We start from the raw sequence: 19,306 nt of genomic DNA on the forward strand, positions 1-19,306 counted from the left end.
CCTTTTCCTTTCCTTTCCTTTCCTTTCCTCTTTTCCCTTTCCTTTCCACCTGCACACCTCTATATAAATATAAAACTGGAGGGGAGGGTTACTGGTATTAAATCACCAAAAAAAAAAAAAATGCTGCAGGAAGAAAGGAAGGTGGAAATCCACAGGTTTTGGGGGAAGGAGGAATATAGAAATGATCAAAGATCTGAAATGTGCAGATCTCAAGTGCAAAGAGTTTTTGGATGGCTCTCAAAATGATTATGCAAAGGAAGGCTGACGTTCAAACATTTTCCTGCAGGCCCGAACAGACAGGTGGTGCATATTTCTCTGAGTTTTCTGAGCCAAAAAGCATTTGGTTCTCTAGCACTCATTTAAGTTGCAGTTTTAAGGATCCAGGATAGAAAGTTAAACTGGTTTCGGGTTACGACTGCAGTCCGGGGATCAAACGGTCCTGGGCATTCAGTGCAATGCTGCAAGACAACTGCTAATTCTCCCCCCCTCCTTTTTTTTCTTCTTCTTCAGGAGATGAAAATCCAGCACATCTGGGGAGCAGCTGGTTCAAAAACCACCCTCCAGATGTGGGGACTTTTGTTTCCAGAATCGTCCGCCATGGCCAGAAGGCTGGGAATGTGAAGCTTATTGTACAATAACTCAAAGAAAATCAGTAATATTTCCGAGAAGGAAGCAGACGTAATACAAAGGAAGAGAAAGGAAAAGAAATGGGTATAATATAGAGGAGAGAAAATCAGTCCCAGACACATTGCTTACTACAATTCTTACTCTTCCCTAAAGTCAATTTAGCTTTCACCTGTCCATGTTTGATCTAGACCAGTGTTTCTTTGTGGGCAAGGGAGTCCAGGTCATGAGATGCTGTTGATTAAATAAGTCATATGATAAGAAGCTGGTTTCACCCAAGCCAAACCAACCTCAAGCAGACCCTGTGAGGTCCCAGCATGATGGTGGCACTCTGGAAGCCTTAAGTTACATGGACCTCAACTCAACTCCATGCATCTTAAAATTGCCAAATTGCCAAATGTTGATCTAGGCAAACATTTGGGCTGAGGGCCACCATCATAAGATAAGATAAGATAAGATAAGATAAGATAAGATAAGATAAGATAAGATAAGATAAGATAAGATGAGATGATAAGATGATAAGATAAGATAAAGAGATGAGATGATAAGATGATAAAATAAGATGAGATGAGATGACAAGATAAGATAAGATGATGAGATGAGATGATAAGATAAGATAACCTTTATTGTCATTTTTATACTGTGGGCACAATGGCACACATCAAAAATGAAATTTAGTTGCCCGCTCTCAAAGTGAAACATACACGACACACACTTAAATATACTATGAACAACATATGTATAGACCCACACCCCTACCTATACGTAGCAAATAAATATTAAACACTGTCCATCTTGAATATATAATGGAAGGAGGAAGCTTGAGAGTTCACAAGGTTAATGCTGTATGGAACGAAACTCTGGCTGAATCGGGATGTTCTGCTTCGGATACCACGAAGCCCCCTCTTCCCAGAAGGTAGCAAGGAAAACAGGTCATGAAGAGGGTGTGTAGCTTGAGGTTGGTTTGGCTTGGGTGAAACCAGCTTCTTATGACTTATTTCATCAACAGCATCTCATGACCTGGACTCCATTGCCCACAAAGACCCAGATGAAAGACCCACCCCCCTGGACTGCCAGATCCTGTCCCCAACCAGCCTCATGGTTTCTATTGTAATTCATCTTGAAGCCACCTCTTCCCAGCTCTCTAGTATTTGAGAGCAGCAGAAGGAAGAGAACCAACTGGAACTGGAAGCCTTCCTCAAGAGTCACCTGCAAGAGGAAGCTGGCTGGGGAATTCTGGGAGTTGAAGTCCATAAGTCTTAAAAGTTCCCAAGGTTGGATGCGTCTGGCTTAGAGCATTTCCTTGCTCCTAGAGTTAGTCATGGAATTTTCCTCTTGGATTCATCCTTTTGCTCTCCCCCCCCCCCTTGGATACTGGCAAGATCACCTTTACATGCGTGTTGCTTGGACTGGATTTAGGACCTTGAGATAAGCTTAATGCTTCGGTTGCTACTGAAAACCAGATAAGCACAGCTGTTCGCAAAGCCAGTCTGAGCATCCTGTATGAGCCCCAGATTTTAACATGGATTATTGGGACAAGCAAGCTTTTTAATTTAATTGGTTGTATTTGCACAAACCGCTAATCTGCTCTGGCTTCATTCCCCTACTATGTAAAGTCAAAACCCAACAAGCCACAGTAGGATGGCTCAACATATGACCTAGTTTAACCAATGCATTAAACATGAGATAGTTAGTTGCTTGCAGGGTGGATAAACCATAGCTTGCACAAATAGAGTCAACCATGGTGACCTTATGGGTACAACCAGAATAGGGAAGATTGGTAGGGCAGCACGGTTTCCATTTAACCTGTGGAACCCTCCACCACTGGCTAACACCAAATCAGAGAATACGGTAATCCTCAGTTTATAACAGTTTATTTAGGGACCGTTCAAAGTTACAACGGCACTGAAAAAAAAGTACTTACAACCATTCTTCACACTTATGATAGTTATGCAGCATCCCCATGGTCACATGATGAAAATTCAAAATTGGCAGCTGACTCATATTTATGATGACTGCAGCTGTGGCAAGAAAGGTCATAAAATGGGGCCAAGCTCACCTAGCGATATAAATTTTGGGCTCAGTTGTGGTCATAAATTGAGGACTACCTGTATTCTGGAGCTGTTGCATGGAAGCGGATTAGCTTGTTTCCTATTCTTAGTCATGTTATCCTACGTGTTTCAAAGGTCAGCTCTTCTGTTTAAATTAAGATTTATTTATCATCTAAAACTAGAAGGCATTGTGCAAAAAAACATATTGACTTAATCATCTGCCTTTGAGGGATGATTAATTCTCTGCAGCCTTACCTGGGAACAAGAAGCATTTACTCTGGAGTAAATCTGCTGGAAAAGAATTGCCTGTCTTGCAATTTGGAAGAAGTTTAAGATAGTTTGTCGAAGGCCATTCTAAGCATAAGTGGAAAGATACATGTAATTTTCTGAAACCGGGAACTTCAACCCATTACGTGCATTTAAAACAAATATTGCCTGTATAGTCTGCCAAGAGAAATAAGACATTGTTGTGGCTTAAGGCGGTCTCCTATTCACACATGATGCTAGGAGAATTGACCCCACTTTAATCTGACCTAGACTGTTGTGTGAACAAGTAATGTGTTGCTAGTTTTTTTTCCCTAAAATGGAGAGAGAAGTTCCTTCTTCCCACTTATCCAAATGCCTGCAAGCCTTGTACTTCAAGATAATTTTTATTTAAAGGACTGTCCACTCCTCCAGGCTTATAGACCTGAAGCTAGTTTGTAGCTACCCATCAAACATGAGCACCTTTGTCACACAGGTGGTCTCTTTCTTTTTAAGCTATACAGGTACTCTGAGACTCATCCCGAAGGTGCTTTTAACAAAAGGCAACTGGACTTTCTTGTTTTTGTTTTTGTTTTCCAGTTAGAACTGAAGATGCTTCTGGGATGAGAAGTGAAACATTTTCAAAGGAAAAAAAAAACTCAAGAAAGTCCAGTTGCCTTTTGGAAAAAAAACACTTGTGGGACAAAACATGGGCTAGATGATTGAGACTCTCCATAGAAAATTAGTCGGTGAGTCGCTTTTAAATGCCTGCCTACCTCTTTAAATTAGCAGATTGAAAATCTGCCATGGAAAGAGGTAGTTTCAGAGACAGACATTTATCAGCTGTTTCCTTTGCTCTCTTTTTCTTTTCCTCCCATTCTTCCTAATATTCTTTGTGCTCAGGAAGACAGGATCATTGGTGGAAGGGATCAAGTATCTTAACAATCAGGAATATTGATCCTGCACTGCTGAAAGAACTAGTACAGGGGTCCCCAACCCCCGGTCCATGGACCGGTAGCAGGCCACAGCATGCCAGCAACCAGTCCGCATGAACAAGCAAAGCCCCATCCGTGGGATGCAGGCAGCACACAAAACCACGCACCCTCTGGTCCGTGGAAAAACCTCTCTCCACGTAACCAGTCCCTGGTGCCCAAAAGGCTGGGGACCTCTAAACTAGTAAAGGAAAACTGCAGTCGTTTGCAAAAGTTTAAGCAGTCTTTTCAACAGGTCTCTATATTTTTCAAGGAATCCCCCAGAGAACAGAAGCTGATAGAGTCTTCAGTATGGTACAATGTTAAACACAACCTTTCAGCAAATCTTAATGCTTGATTAAGGGCAGTTGTTTACAGAATTAAAACAAGGACATAGTGAATGCTGGAGGTGCTAAAATTTGGACATCCCTCCTTCGTTCGGTTGAAACATAAGATTTGAGGTGAAACTTTGCATGGAAGTATGTATGAAGGAAATTATCTGATTCAGACTGGCAAATACTTCGTATTTGTATGAAATTTAATTTGGGAGGGTGGGAGAAGGCAAGGCTGTTCCAGCCCCCCCCTTTTTTTTTAAAAAAATGCTTCAATTTGTATTCTTTACTTTACTTGGTTTTGTTTCTCTGAACCAGAATGTCCAAAGTTTCAAATGAAAGTCAATCTGGATCTCAACTTTCTTCCCTGGCAATTAATCAAGTAAAACTTCAATGCTCGTATTTCTTAATTTAATTTCCTAACTGCAGATTCCTAAGTAAATACATTCCAGGGGGACTTCAGTAAATACTCCCCCTTCTGCACCCTGCATAGTACAATTGGAAAATTAAAATAGTTCGGTGGTGGTAGAAAAAAACCACACCAATATATATCAGAAATCATGAAAAAGAAGGAAGGGGGGGGGGAAAGATTTAAGATGCGTCCATCCTTGAGAGTGTCGGTTTAATGAAGCAAATCCAGAGATCAAATCCAATTTTTTTATCCCCAGGAAAATGCGAGTTGGTGTTTTATTTCCTGCATCCAATTCCCCTAGTCTGAGCACTGCAGTGGGCTATGCTAACCCAACCCTTAAAATGAATGATTTCCTTCTCTGATTTGATCCAAAACATTATGATTTATACACCCTGCATTAATGTGTGTTCGGTAAAACCAGCCAACTATGACTTAAAGCAGAGATGGACAATTGTGTTGTGTTTTAGTTTGAAGGGCAAAGGGTTTTTTTTTTTAAAAAAAAAAATAAGCCTACAAAGGCTGCATGGGTGTGGCTGGTGAGCCCCACCATCACTCAGGAAGATAGCAAAGCCCCCCATCCCGAATTTGTGGGAGTTAATGGTTGCTTTGAAAGAAAAGCATTTCAACCTCTGCAGAATCGTTCACACATTTGTTTTCCCACTTCTGATATTTATAGGAAGGTTGCTAGAATTGGGTATGTCTAGTTTAACAAAGAGAAGGACAAGGGGGGGACATGATAGCAGTATTCCAATATCTCAGGGGCTGCCATAAAGAAGAGGGAATCAAGCTATTTTCCAAAGCACCTGAAGGCAGGACAAGAAGCAACGGGTGGAAACTAATCAAGGAGAGAAGCAACCTAGAACTAAGGAGAAACTTCCTGACAGTGAGAACAATTAATCAGTGGAACAGCCTGCCTCCAGAAGCAGTAAATGCTCCAACACTGGAAGTTTTTAAGAAGAGACTGGACAGCCATTTGTCCAAAATGGTGTAGGGTTTCCTGCCTGAGCAGGGGGTTGGACTAGATGACCTCCAAGGTCCCTTCCAACTTTACTACTATTACTATTACTAATTACAGGGTTTTGTTTTTTTTTAGTTTATATAGCTAAAAAATTGAGCAGGAGGATTGGGTTCAGGCCACAGGGTGCTAACCTGTAATGATATACGTAAATGACCTTGGGAGATGGAGGGAGGAGAGATGCTGTCTAGGGAACAATCCAATAAGAGAAGGGGAGCCCCTAGCTGCATAAGGGGCAGAGCAAGAATTTTTTAAAAAGATCCGCCCTAACTTCTCAGGCTGTAAAAAGAGACAGTGGGAGATTGGTACTTTCGGACCTGCAAATTTCTGCTAATGCGGCTTTGCAATAAAGTAGAGTTAGCTTATCTGGACTTCTGCCTTGCCTTATCTACCTGGGAAAATTGAAACTAAGGTGCCAAAATGACCAACACAGTCCTAAGCTGCATCAACAGAGGGATAGCACCAAAGTCACAGGAAGTGATGGCGTGGCTCTATGCCACACCAGTGAGGCCACACCTGGAATACTGCATCCAGTTCTGTTCGCCACGATACAGAAAAAGATGCCGGACGTCCTAGAAAGTGTGCAGAGAAGGGCAACAAAGGCAATCAGGGATGGAGGCTAAACTGTATGATGAATGGTTATGGGAATTAGGAATGTCTAGCTTATTATAGAGAAGGATTAGAGGTGACAGGATAAGTTGTCTTCCAGTAATTGAGAGGCTGTCACAAGAAGAAGGGGTTAACTTATTCTCCACAGCACCTGAGAGTAGGACAAGAAGTAATAGATGGAAGCTTTTTAAAGAGAAACCCAACCTAGAAGTAAGGAGAATTTTTTCTGAGAACAATTAATCTGTGGAATAGCTTGCCTCCTGGATTTGTGGGGGCTCCATCACTGGAGGTTTTTAAAAAAATAGACTGGACAACTATTTGAACAGGATGGTATACAGCAGGGGTCTTCAAACTTGGCCCTTTTATTCTGGGAGTTGAAGTCCACAAGTCATAAAAGGGCCAAGTTTGAAGACCCCTGGTATAGGATCTCCTGCCTTGGGTGAGGTGTTAGACTAGAAGACCTCCAAGGTCCCATTCAGCCTTATGATTCTATTTCTGTTTCAACTAAACTGGTGCCCGTTTCCATTAATCACGCAAGGACTCTGGCAATTTTGGAAGGAAGCGCATTCAGTCTCGATAACAGCAGATTTTTGCAGAGGTGGCTTTAGTGTTCTAAGTCGAACAGGAGCATCGAAAGATCTGCAGAGAGAAGCACGGGGGAAACCGCATTCTCCTTTATGTTCCACGGGAAGACTTTATGGCTCTGGAATGAGTGATGTGCTTTTTATGATGTGGTGAGCTGTTTCTTCTTGTCGCTGTTTTTTTGTTCTTTTCTTTTCGGCTAATCCCTGTTATCCCACTCTATTATTTTCTGCCTCAGTCTGCTGAGTTTCTTCAAATAGCCCAAAGGTAGAATGGAGAGGCCTCAAAATCAGTAAATACAAAAGAATTTCACATTTCTGAAAATAACTTCTCCGAATGTCTCCCCCCCTTGCAAAATGAGAGAGAGAGAGAGAGATGACTGATTTGTGGGCAGGAACTGAGGCCCTCTTTGCTAAGCCACGGTTTGCTGAATGCTGGTGTGGGTGTCAGTGATAGGATTCTAATAAAAACTTCTCTTTCAGGAAACGGCTCTTGACAGCTAAGTCGCTTCATATTTTGGACTCCATTTAGCTCTCAGTTCACTGGGTGGAAATGTTTTTGTTCTCTTGTTCATCGGCCTCAGGTGAACAAAAGATGTAGGTGACCCTTCACCCCATCCTGTTTTAAACCTGCAGAGGTTTTAAAGAGGGTCTCCTTTTCCCAAGCTTGGTGAAAAAACATTTCAGGAAATCTTCTAGATGCAAGTAGTCCTCAATATACAACACTTTATTTAGTGACCCTTCAAAGTTACAACATCGTTGACTTATGACCGTTTTTCACACTTATGACCAATGCAGTATCCTCAGTATCTTCACCTGACCAAGATTTGGGTGCGTGGCAACTGGTTCATATTTATGATGGTTGCAGGATCCCCAGATTAGTGTCACTCTTCCCTGCCCTTATGTGTTCTTCCTCCACTTTGCTAAATGCGGTGGTGTGTTCATGCTAAGCTTTCTAGCATTTCATTTTTTCTGGGCCTGTGAAATGTAGGTGGGACAGTGTGAGACCGTGCCTGGAATAGCCTTGGGGGCAGTCATAACCAGCAAGAGAATTAGCACCAACATCTAGTTGGTTATTAAGAGGCGTCATCCCTAGAATTGAGAAACTCTAGCGGTGATTGTCAATAGCCAGAGAGAGATGAATGGAAGCATCTTTAGATCTAGACACCTTGAATTGTAAAAGAAACATTGAATGCCACGCACGTCACCAGAGTGAGATTATATTTAGCATTAGGCAAAGCAACGTGGTTGATTTAGGAATCATAGAGGGCAGCAAATTATCAGCAATTTGACAATTATCATAGTCATCCAGTGGAGTTTGGTCAGGAGCAGGAGGAAACATGGAGAGTTTGAAGAACGTTTTGAGAATCTTTAAAATAAAAGAGTTTTCAGAAATCAGAGCATTATTTTACGCTGGCAATTTCCATCAGATAATGGGCTGGATTCCAAACCATCATACAATTTAGCCTCTTTTTTCTGTTTAAGACGGACTAGCTAGGGCTCCTGTCCTCAGCTAGCAGCATCAGCATCATGAAGATCTTGGCTGATCTCCAGAAAGAAAGCTGTGCTGCACTCCACTTGGTGGGAGATTACCAGGAGATCCTAGGGCTGCAGGCTAGAAAGAGAAGTACAACATTAAAAATCTTCAAAGAACATTATGGGAAATCATCTCAAAGGTGCTGTTTGAAGAGGCAACTGGACTTTTTTTCTTTGAAGACGTTTTGCTTCTCATCCAAGAAGCGAAACGTCTTCAAAGAAAAAAACAAGTAAGTCCAGCTTGCCTCTTCAAAAAGAAAGACCTTTGAGACAATCATGGCTTGGATGACTGAGAATCTCCATATCGACATTAGGGGAAATCCCCTCTGCCCAGGAAACGCCACAGATCTTCTGGTGAAGCCACCAGAAGTTGACCTTGACTAAAGGAGACTCTCTTTGACCTTAGTCTAAAATCAAGACACAAATAGCCAACAGAGCACATATGGACAACTTGATCCTTCCTGGAAATTTCCACTGAAATTGAATGTTTACTGTGGCAGAGGGGAAAGAATTAAATCCACAAAGAGTACAGTAATCAGTGTTAGCCTTAATGAACAGTTCAAGTGTAACTGCAGTGAGATAACGGAAGCAAATTCATTTGGCTGTTGTCCTGGTAAGGTCTGCTGGATTAGAGCACCACCTGGCCTATTCTTCAAAGAAGAGTTTTGACCTTCAGAACAGGGACAGTAGACCTGATGTAGTGGAGGAAGTTATGCCAAACATATGATGAGTTCCCCCCCCTCCAACTTTGGTGTAATGAATGAGAAAGAGGGCTTGCTGGTTTCTTCTCAGGCTCCACGTTCATTTGGCCCCATCCACTTTTCTTTGGTCCCATCCCCTGATACATCATGCACTGATACATCAATGAAGGTCCTTCCTCCACTTTTGAGGAGAAGTATTACCTAGCTCAGGGGTAGGCAACCTTGGCTCTTTTGTGACTTGTGGACTTCAATCCCCAGAATTCCTGAACCAGCCATGCTGACTCAGGAATTCTGAGCGTTGAAGTCCACAAGTCATAAAAGAGTCAAGGTTGCCTACCCTTGCATCCTAGCTCCTAGAACAGGGGTCTTCCGACTTGGCGTGCCTGGCTGAGGAATTCTGGGAGTTGAAGTCCACAAGTCATAAGAGGGCCACATTTGAGGACCCCTATCCTAGAATCTAGAAACCCATGATCATAGTTAAACTCAACCATTAACTGAAGTGCTCCAACAAGCTTTTTAAAGTACCTGCCTCCTCCTTGCTCTTGTGCAGATGTGTGGGTTGGAACTACAGTTCCTTAAATTCCTTGCCACACTGCCTTAGGTTTCCTACATTTTGTTAACCAGGGATGTGGTTGGAGCAGGTACCTGGCTGGGAAACTGTCTGGACAAAAGCTGGATATGAGTATCTAACCCAGTGGTTCTCAACCTGTGGGTCGGGACCCCATTTGGGGTCGAACGACCATTTCACGGGGGTCGCCAAACAACGCAGTCCGCCATTTTTTCCCCCTTTTCCTTAGCTGTGCTACTCCCTTTTATTCTATTGGCTTTTGAAAGCCAATAGAATAGACTCTCTTGAATAGAGTCTAATTCTATTGGCTTTCAAAAGCCAATAGGAATTGTCCAGGCTGTCTCTGCCCTGCTGAGCCCGCCAAAAGTCCCATTCTGCAAATGGTGCTGCACCAGTTGAGTAGTCCTCGACTTACGACTGGTTGAGGGTTGCAGCATTAAAAAGGTTGAGAACCACTGATCTAAGTCTATCAACTCTCAACATGCAACGGAGAGACCACATTAGCCTATTTTACAAGGGTGTTGTAAAACTGAACGTACTGAGCACTTACAGGAGCTCCGTGCAGAATATTAGGCATTTGAGTAACATTCTCCCATCACCCACAGGTTTAGCACTAATCTGCAAAGCTAAATAAGCTTTCCCAGATTTATCTTCTGAGCATTTAAAACCATGCATGTATTTAAGAACATCCTGCTTTTCCTATAAAAGGAATAATCAGTGCTAAAAGTGCATCGCAAAAATATAAAAAAACGGCAAATCGTTGTTTAAAAAGAAGGACATTTTCAGCCAGCTGGACGAAGCAACCAAACGCAGTTGATCAATATTAACACAACCATCAGTGAGAATTGGCTATTTTTTAAAAACAATCTTGCCTGCTTGGTGAAACACCAAGAAGCAGTTGGCCAAAGATCTCATCCTATCGTTGAAAAAAAAAATCTTCTTGCTCTCTGTGCCCTACGCAACCGACACGATAAATTGGTCACACAATTTCAGCCACAAGTCTAGAAACTTTGCTTGTCAGAGGGTCACAATAGGTGATCACATGACCTTGGGACACTGCAACTGCCATAAATACGCGCCAGTTGCCCTCTCAATTTGGATCACGTGACCACGGGGACACTGCAGCGGCCGTAGGTGTGAAAAACGGTCATAAGTTACTTTGTACAGTGCCGTTGTAACTTCAAGTGGTCACTACACAAACTGTTGTAAGTCAAGAATTACCTGTAACTTGGTCTCACAATTTACGTACGTACTGGCTGAGGTTTCTGACTGGCCATTGTAAAACCAGCACCCAACTGAGCTATAAGTTTGCGCAGGAAGTAGACAAGACTACTTAGATGTTGAGAGTTTGGAAAAAATTCAGAGAAGAGCAGCTAAGATGACCAAAGGCCTGGAGGCTAAAACATACGAAGAACGGCTGCGGGACTTGGGTTTGGCCAGTCTAAAGTAAAGAAGAAATAGGGGAGACATGATAGCAGTCTTCCAGTATCTGAGGGGCTGCCACAAGGCAGAGGGGGTCAGGTTGTTCACCAGAGCACCAGAGGGAAGGACGAGAAACAATGGTTGGAAACTGATCAAGGAGAGAAGCAACCTGGAATTAAGGAGAAACTTCCTGATAGTGAGGACAATCAACCAGTGGAACAGCTTTCCCCCAGAAATTGTGGGTGCTCCATCACTGGAGATTTTTAAGAAGAGACTTGACATTCACCTGTCTGAGATGGCGTAGGTTCTCCTGCTTGAGCGGGGGACTGGTCTAGAAGACCTCCAAGGTTCCTTCCAGCCCCTATTCTATTCTATTCTATTCTATTCTATTCTATTCTATTCTATTCTATTCTATTCTATTCTATTCCTGTTCTGTTCCATTCCATTCTGCATTCCATTCCATTCTCTATTCCATTCCCTATTCTATTCTATTCTATTCTATTCTATTCTATTCTATTCTATTCTATTCTATTCTATTCCTGTTCTGTTCCATTCCATTCTGCATTCCATTCCATTCTCTATTCCATTCCCTATTCTATTCTATTCTATTCTATTCTATTCTATTCTATTCTATTCTATTCTATTCTATTCTATTCTATTCCATTCCATTCCATTCCATTCTATTCTATTCAGCTTGTTTGTACCAGGAACTGAAGCTGCCACTGCAGAACCTTCAAAGTTGTCCTCCAAATATCTCCAAAGTCCAACCCACCTCTTTTTAAGAGAAACCCACATTTCTCCAGGTTAAGATAACTACTGCCAATATTTTAACTGAGTGTCAGTCCACGGCATGTTTCTCCTCGTTAATGGGATCCTGGCAACAACTAGCAAGGTAGTCTTTGGGTTAGAGATCATAGTTTGCAGAGCACGTCTGGGGTAAAGTTGGACTTTGACCATGCTTGTGGCATACAAAGTGGGCCAAAGCAAGCTATCTTTGCCACTACACCAGAGAACCTGGGCACTGTCTTGCAGGAAAGTGGGCTGAAGCGAATATCCAGAATTTCTGAAGCACCTTCCTGGGGGCTCCAGGAAGTCATCTGCTCTCAATAATCGTTTGGCTGATGTTGGCCAAGGCCCTAGTCAATTGCAAGTGGATGCAGGAAATTCACCTATTTTTCTCTCCCTAAGTTATTTAAGGTGAACATTTAATAATAATAATAATAAAGTTGGAAGGGACCTTGGAGGTCATCGAGTCCAACCCCCTGCTCAGGCAGGAAACCCTATGCCATTTCGGACAGATGGTTGTCCAGTCTCTTCTTAAAAACTTCCAGTGTTGGAGCATTCACCTCCCACCACCTCTTTTGCTATTGGTGCCCTTACAATAGTTCATTTAATGACGTTTGAGGTCACAAAGGTACTGAAAAAAGGGACTTATGGCCGTTTTTCACACTTATGGCCGTTGCAGCATCCCCGTGGTCACATGATCAAAACTTGAATGCTTGGCAATTGACTCATATTTATTGCAGTGTCCCGGGGTCATGTGATCACCTTTGGCGACCTTTTGACAAACAGAGTCAATGGGGAAGCCAGATTCACTTAACCACCATGTTACAGCTGCAGTGATCCACTTAACAACTTTGGCAAGAAAGGTCGTAAAGTGGGGCAAAACTCACTTAACAACTGTCTTGCTTGGCACTGGAAATTTGGGGCTCAATTGGGGTCTACCTGTAATTTAAGTAAAACACTACTAATCCCGTAATTCTTATACAACATTTCCATCAACCAACCTGCCTGGCAACTGGGAGTGACAGTCCAGTCTCTGGAAGATGAGAGAGCAAAAATGAGGGATTAGGTAGACAAGACCGCTCCGAAGGGAGCTTCCGAAGCGATGAGAAGGCATTAAAGGGGAGAAGAAAAATTGCTCCTAAGTAGCATTGAGACAACCGAAGATCGATTTTGTCTCAGGCACAAACGATGGCTGAGTTTGCATAATAGGCTGGGTTAAAGATCAGGTGGGGCTAGTTTGGGGCCCGAATAGGTGGTGGGACACCAGAGTTTGTGTGACTTCGGTAAACCTTGATTCCTTTAACCCTTCTGTGCAACATCAGCTGGCGTTCTGTGGGAGAATGCTGACAGCCCCTTCCTTTCCCTGTGGGAAAACCAGAAAAAAGGCTGGGACATGTTGTTGGAATAAAGGGAGACGGATCCTTTCCAAACTGCCACCGGCCATCAACAAATGTCCTGCTGTTATTCATCACAGTCAAATACAAACAGAGAACCTTAATCCAAGGAGTTCCTAAAGATCTGGAGAAAGAAGGGGGTGGGAAAAGGAACGGGTGACACCCGTCTCCTGCAGGAAGTTTGGAACTGTCTGCCACTGAACCTATCCTTTAACAAAGACGTCAAAAGGAAGAGGGACAAATAGCAAGCTGGACGTAGAAGCATAGGGCTGGAAGGGACCTTGGGGGTCTTCTAGTCCACCCCCTTGCCCAAGGCAAGAGACCTTACACCATCTTGGTCAAATGGTTGTCCAGTCTATTTCCTGAAAACCTCCAGTGATGGAGCACCCACAATTCTGGAAGGCGAGCTGTTCCATTGATTAATTGTTCTCGGTGGCAGAAAATTCCTCCTTCTGGGTTAGATCTCTCCTTAACAAGCTTCCACAAATTATGTTTTGTTTTGCCCTCCGGTGCTTCGGAGAGTAAAAGTCAACCTTCTCTTCTCTGCGATAGCCCCTCAACTACTAGAAGATTGCTATCATGTCATCCCTAGTCCTTCTCTTTCATAAGCTAGACATCCCTAGTTCCTTTAACCATTCATCACGAAGCTTAGCCTCCAGACCCCTGGTTGTGTTTGTTGATCTTCTTTGGACTCTTCCTAGCATCTCAGCATCTTCTTTGTATCCTGGCGAACAGAACTGGACCCAGTTTTCCAAGGGTGGCCTCACCAGTGCAGTATAAAGTGGTGCTATCACTTCCGGTGATCTTGATTCTATCCTTCTGTTAAGGCAGCCTAGCACTGTGTTGGCTTTTTTGGCAACTGCGGCACATTGCTGGCTCATATTTAAGGGGTGGTCCACTACTAGAACACTTACTTCCCTTTCACAGTTACTATTTTTGAGCCAGATCCTGCCAATTCTATACCTGTGTATTTAATAAGAATAAGAATAATAAAATTGGAAGGGACCTTGGAGGTCATCGAGTCCAACCCCCTGCTCAGGCAGGAAACCTTATACCATTTCAGACAAATGGCTGTCCAGTCTCTTCTTAAAAACTTCCAGTGTTGGAGTATTCACCGCTTCTGGAGGCAGGTTGTTCCACTGGATAATAATAATAATAGTAATAATGATAAAGTTGGAAGGGATCTTGGAGGACATCTAGTCCAACCCCCTGCTCAGGCAGGAAATCCTACACCATTTCGGACAAATGGCTGTCCAGTTTCTTCTTAAAAACTTCCAGTGTTGGAGCATTCACCACTTCTGGAGGCAGGTTGTTCCCCTGGTTAATTGTTCTAACTGTCAGGAAGTTTCTCCTTAATTCCAAGTTGCTTCTCTCTTTGGTTAGTTTCCATCTGTTGCTTCTTGTCCTGCCTTCAGGCGCTTTGGAGAATAGCTTGACTCCCTCTTCTTTGGGGCAGCCCCTGAGATACTGGAAGGCTGCTATCATGTCCCTCCTCGTTCTTCTCGTCATTAAACTAGACATACCCAATTCCAGCAGCCGTTCCTTACATGTTTCAGCCTCCAGTCCCCTAATCATCTTTGTTGCTCTTCTCTGTACTTTTTCTAGAGTCTCAACATCTTTTTTACATCGTGGTGACCAAAACTGGTTGCCAAACAAGCAAATTTCAGTCTTATGACCCAAAGGGGTGGGGTGTCGCTGACTGTTGGAACCTAGATTGATCCATTGTAACTTCAAACGGTCACTAAGTGACTGCTCACACAGGTAGTCCTCAACATATGACCACAATTGAGTGCAAACTTTCTGTTCCTAAGCGAGACCTGGTTCAGTGAGTTTGGTCACATTTTAGAACTTTTCTCAACATAGCTGTTGAGCCAACCACTGCACTTGTTATGTTAGTCACACGAGTGTGAAGTGAATCTGGCTTCCCCATTGACTTTGCCTGTCACAAGCTCGCAAAAGGAGGATCCCGTGATCCTGGGACCCTGTAAGCATCATAAGTACCAGTCAGTTGCCAAGCCTCCAAATTTTGACCACACGATTATGGGGGTGCTGTGGCCGCAAGTGTGAAAAACGGTCATAAGTCACTTATTTCAGCGCCATTGTAACTTTGAATGGCCACTAAATGAACAGTTGTAAGTCGAGGATTACCTGTATATTAAACAAGCCACAAACCTTTCACATTTTAGCCCACAGTGTGGGACAACACCGGCCCTTATTTAACCATGAGAGAGAGAGAGAGAGAGAGAGAGAGAGAGAGAACAAATATTGGCTGAAAGGGCTTGCCTCTCCAAGCAAACACTGACCTACAGACTAGGTTTGACCACGATACTAGGCTACAAGGAATCTGGGCAGTTTGTGCCTTTAAATTGGCTAGTTTAACCCTCCTATGGCATTTTCCCACTTTTAAAGTTTGCACAGCACACAACAGCCCTAAACTACCACCAGCAGACATATTTGCACAGCATCCAAACCAGGAGAAGAAGAAAAAAACACGCCTAACCAAGGTTAAAATTAGCAAAACTTCCTCTCCCATACAGATCTTTAACTTTCTTATTCAAGGTGTTGGGTGGGCCCAGGCATCTAGATTAAGCCTGGCAACTGTGGCCCAGTTAATCATGGCTTGGCAGACACCCTCCCCAAGCAGCTAGTGTTGAAAAGGGGGAGACACAAAGAGCAGGGAGAGAGCTTTTGCGCCCTAAATTTAAGGAAAACAAGAGGGCTGGCCTTCTCTTCCCCCCCCCTCCCCTTCAACACCCCCCTGGCATTTTTTCCTGCCATTGTCCCCAAAGAGGCTCTGGCAAGACCAAGCCACGTGTCCACGGATGGAACCGTGCACACGAATACTACGGTTATCCTTCTGCAAGCGAGGGAGTCCCAGGTGAGCTGGTTGTAAGCTATGCGGACAGCAAAGAAACCCAAAGTCCCGCGGCCAGCCTTGGGCGTGGAGGCGCCCGATGCTTTTGTCGGCCCTTAAGAAGATACACACACACACACACACACACACACACACACACACACACACACACACCCGACACTTCCGTTCACACGGGGCGAGGAGACAAAGAACGCGCTGACCTTGCTCTGGGAACCCTCGCCCCTACTCGCCTCTTTCCTCCTCTCCCCCCCCCCCGTGGTTCTCTGCTGCAGACTCGCTAGAGGAGGGGGGGCTGCCTTTCTGGCCGCTGCAGGTGGGGAAGAAGTGAGGGGGGGGGCGCGATGGAAGCAGCTCTATTGTTCCAGCCGCGCTTTGTGCCCAAGGCGCCCAGCCCGACGCGACTTGGGCTTGGCCAACCGCTCTTTCCTTCGCCGCCCCCCCTTCCCGCTTCCCGCCCCCCCGTCAGTCCCATTGCACGGCGCGATCACCTTTTGCAAGCCGGATGCAGAGAGGGGAGGGGGGCTGGGCCGTGGCAAGCATGTCTCTCCCACCCACCCCCCCACATCGGCACCACTGCAGGACCCAGACCCAATATTCTGCGTGCATGCATAACCCCCCCCCCCCATCCCTGCTCTCTCGATAGGACCCCTCCCAGCTCTTTGCATCCTCGCCTCTTTTGTCAGACCCGTGGCTTCCACGCCCCTCCCTCCGCGCAAAGCCCCTTCCCCGGGTGGGATCGCTCTAGTGCCCCCAACGCCTCCCCCCCCCCAATTCCTCGCGCCCCTGCCCCGCTGCCTGCCCCGTTATCCCGCATCCCTGCTGCCCAGGCTGCGCGCCCGCCCGGTGTAGCCCCCCCCTTACCCACCCCGCTGCACCCCAAGGGCTTGCCCAGACACACCTGTCTGGACGGGAGCTCCGGAGCGAGGCAGGGACTGCGACCTCAGCAAAGGCTGGCCGGGCGAGGGGCGGAGAGGCTCGGATCTGGTTCCCCGGAGCCCCGCGGCGCACGAGGGTCCCCCTGGGCTCCCGAGGCGGGCCGGCCGAGGCGATGCAGGGCGAGGGGGGGTAGGCAGGCGAGCCGGGGACCCCTGCCGGGGGAGGGGGAGGAGGAGGAGGAGGAGGAGCGGCGATCGCCCCTCTTCAGCGGCTCCATCGTCGCCTGCTGGGGTTGCAGCCCGCGGGGCGCGCACACATCGTTGCAAAGCGGGCGAGAGGCAGAGAGAGAGAGAGAGAGAGAGAGCCGCACGCATGCACGCGCACCTTGCACACCCGGGGAGGGGGGCGGCGGAGGGGGGGCGGTGGAAGAGGCAGACAGACAGATGCACACAAGCCCAGAGCGGGAGGGAGGGAGGAAGGGGGGGTCCCTGGGTGCAGCGGGTCCCCCTCTTTAGCCGATCCCCCTTCCCGGGTCTTCTGCCTCTGCGCGCGGCTGGCGAGAGACGAGCGGGGCTCCTGGCTGCCTCCCTCCGCGCCTGGTTTTTGCGCGGAAAGCCCGCTTCCCTCGCCGGGTCTTAAAGCCGATCGGTTTCCTCGCCGGTCCTGCCCCCCCCCTCCCACCCATCACGTCCAGGCGTTGGGAATGGGGGGGGGGAGAGGGCCCGGGGAGGCTGCTACTTCGCCCCCCCCCGTCCCTTTGGAGACCAGCGGCCCTGAAGACCAGAGAGCCTCTTCCGAGCGTTGGGAATTGGATTTCAGAACAAAAGCGAGTGGAAAGGGACCCCGGAGGTCTTCTAGTCCAACCCCCTGCTCAAAGCCTCAGACAAATGGTTGTCCGGTCTCTCTGCTGGAAAACCTGCAGTGGTGGGGCGCCCACAGCTTCTGGAGGCAAGTCGTTCCACTGGTTAATTGTGCTAACTTCTCAGGAAAATTCTCCTTATTTCATCCAGTTGCTTCCCACACGCACACTCCGCTGGCTTTTCTATGTCTGTAGGTCAGTGGTGGCGAAGCTATGGCACGGGTGCCAGAAGTGGCACTCAGAGCCCTCTCTGTGGGCACATACGCCGTCGCCCCAGGCCTAGGCCTTCAGCTGGGTTTTATAAACCTTTTCGCTTTAGGCCTCCGCCGCTGTGCGCAAAAAAGAAAAAAAAAGTTCAATCAATCAGTCAATTTCAACTTTTCCTGGGGAAAAAAAGGAACTTGCAAAGTTGGAATTGATCATTGAACTTTTTAGTCCCACCCAGTCTGCTGTTACCATTGCAGCCACGCCCACCCAATGGGCCACACCCACCCAATGGGCCACACCTACATGGCACTCAACGATGCACAAGTGGGTTTTGGGTTGCAGTTTGGGCACTCGGTCACTAAAAGGTTCGCCATCACTGCTATAGGTATTCTCCCACACCCAAGATGGGTCAAGCCAGGGAAAATCATTTGGGGTAGGGTGCCGCCCCCCCTCCAGGGGGGGTGTCTTTGCCAGAGGACAGTGAGACCTTAAATTAAATGTTTTGCAGTTCAAGGCTGCAAAGGGAGAGAGAACCCCTCAGGATTCTGTTTTGCAAGCCAGATTCTGGCAGGGATAGAGGGGGATGAATGAGGGGTTGTAAGGAAGATCCACGAGGATATTTAGAAAGAGGAGAAAAGGTGTTGGGGCCTTTCGTTGTTTGTTGTTTGTTTTCTTGCATTTTCTCCCAATAGAAGAGAATATTTGTGTCCCAGGGTTGAACTGCGGAGTCCTTCGTGCCCTCTGTACTTGGTCGTCGGTTATTTTTTTTGCAGACGTTTCATTACCCAACTAGGTAACATCATGAGTATATTAACTACTTTTCTCATTAGTAACGGATGATGTTACCTAGTTGGGTAATGAAACGTCTGCAAAAAAAACAACAACAACAGCCAGGCTCGTAGAGCAATAAGGACTTTGCAGTTCAATCTTGAGTTACAAACAGATCTTTCTATTGGGAGAAAATGCCTCCTTCGTGGCTTAACCAGGGGTCTTCAAACTTGGCCCTTTTATGACTTGTGGACTTCAACTCCCAGAATTCCTCAGCCAGGCACACGTGCCTGGCTGAGGAATTCTGGGAATTGAAGTCCACAAGTCATAAAAGGGCCAAGTTTGAAGACCCCTGGCTTAACCTCAGAAGAGTCCCCATCCGATCCAATAAATTGGAATGTCTGTTGTCATCTATGGGTGCCATCTTGACTTTTTTGACTTCCTGGTCGCATCGTTTAGCTGAAGCCACCAAACAA

At 45.8% G+C, this 19,306-nt stretch overlaps 1 protein-coding gene across 2 annotated transcripts in view; it reads right to left on the reverse strand.

The window, feature by feature from the left end:
• SBK1 (SH3 domain binding kinase 1) overlaps window positions 1-19,306 on the reverse strand; it is a 54,308-nt gene that overhangs the window by 11,816 nt on the left and 23,186 nt on the right. The window contains exon 1 of one of the 2 annotated variants that reach the window (XM_039349907.1): window positions 17,019-17,486. The exons of the other annotated variant lie outside the window; for it this stretch is intronic. The gene's annotated coding sequence lies outside the window, so the exon portion shown is untranslated. Of the gene's footprint in view, window positions 1-17,018; window positions 17,487-19,306 lie in introns of those variants that run through there. 2 annotated transcript variants of the gene reach the window in all.

This window comes from Crotalus tigris, unplaced genomic scaffold (assembly GCF_016545835.1).
Source record: "Crotalus tigris isolate CLP2741 ecotype Arizona unplaced genomic scaffold, ASM1654583v1 scf7180000018301.7375997, whole genome shotgun sequence".
Classification (NCBI taxonomy): Eukaryota; Metazoa; Chordata; class Lepidosauria; order Squamata; family Viperidae; genus Crotalus; species Crotalus tigris.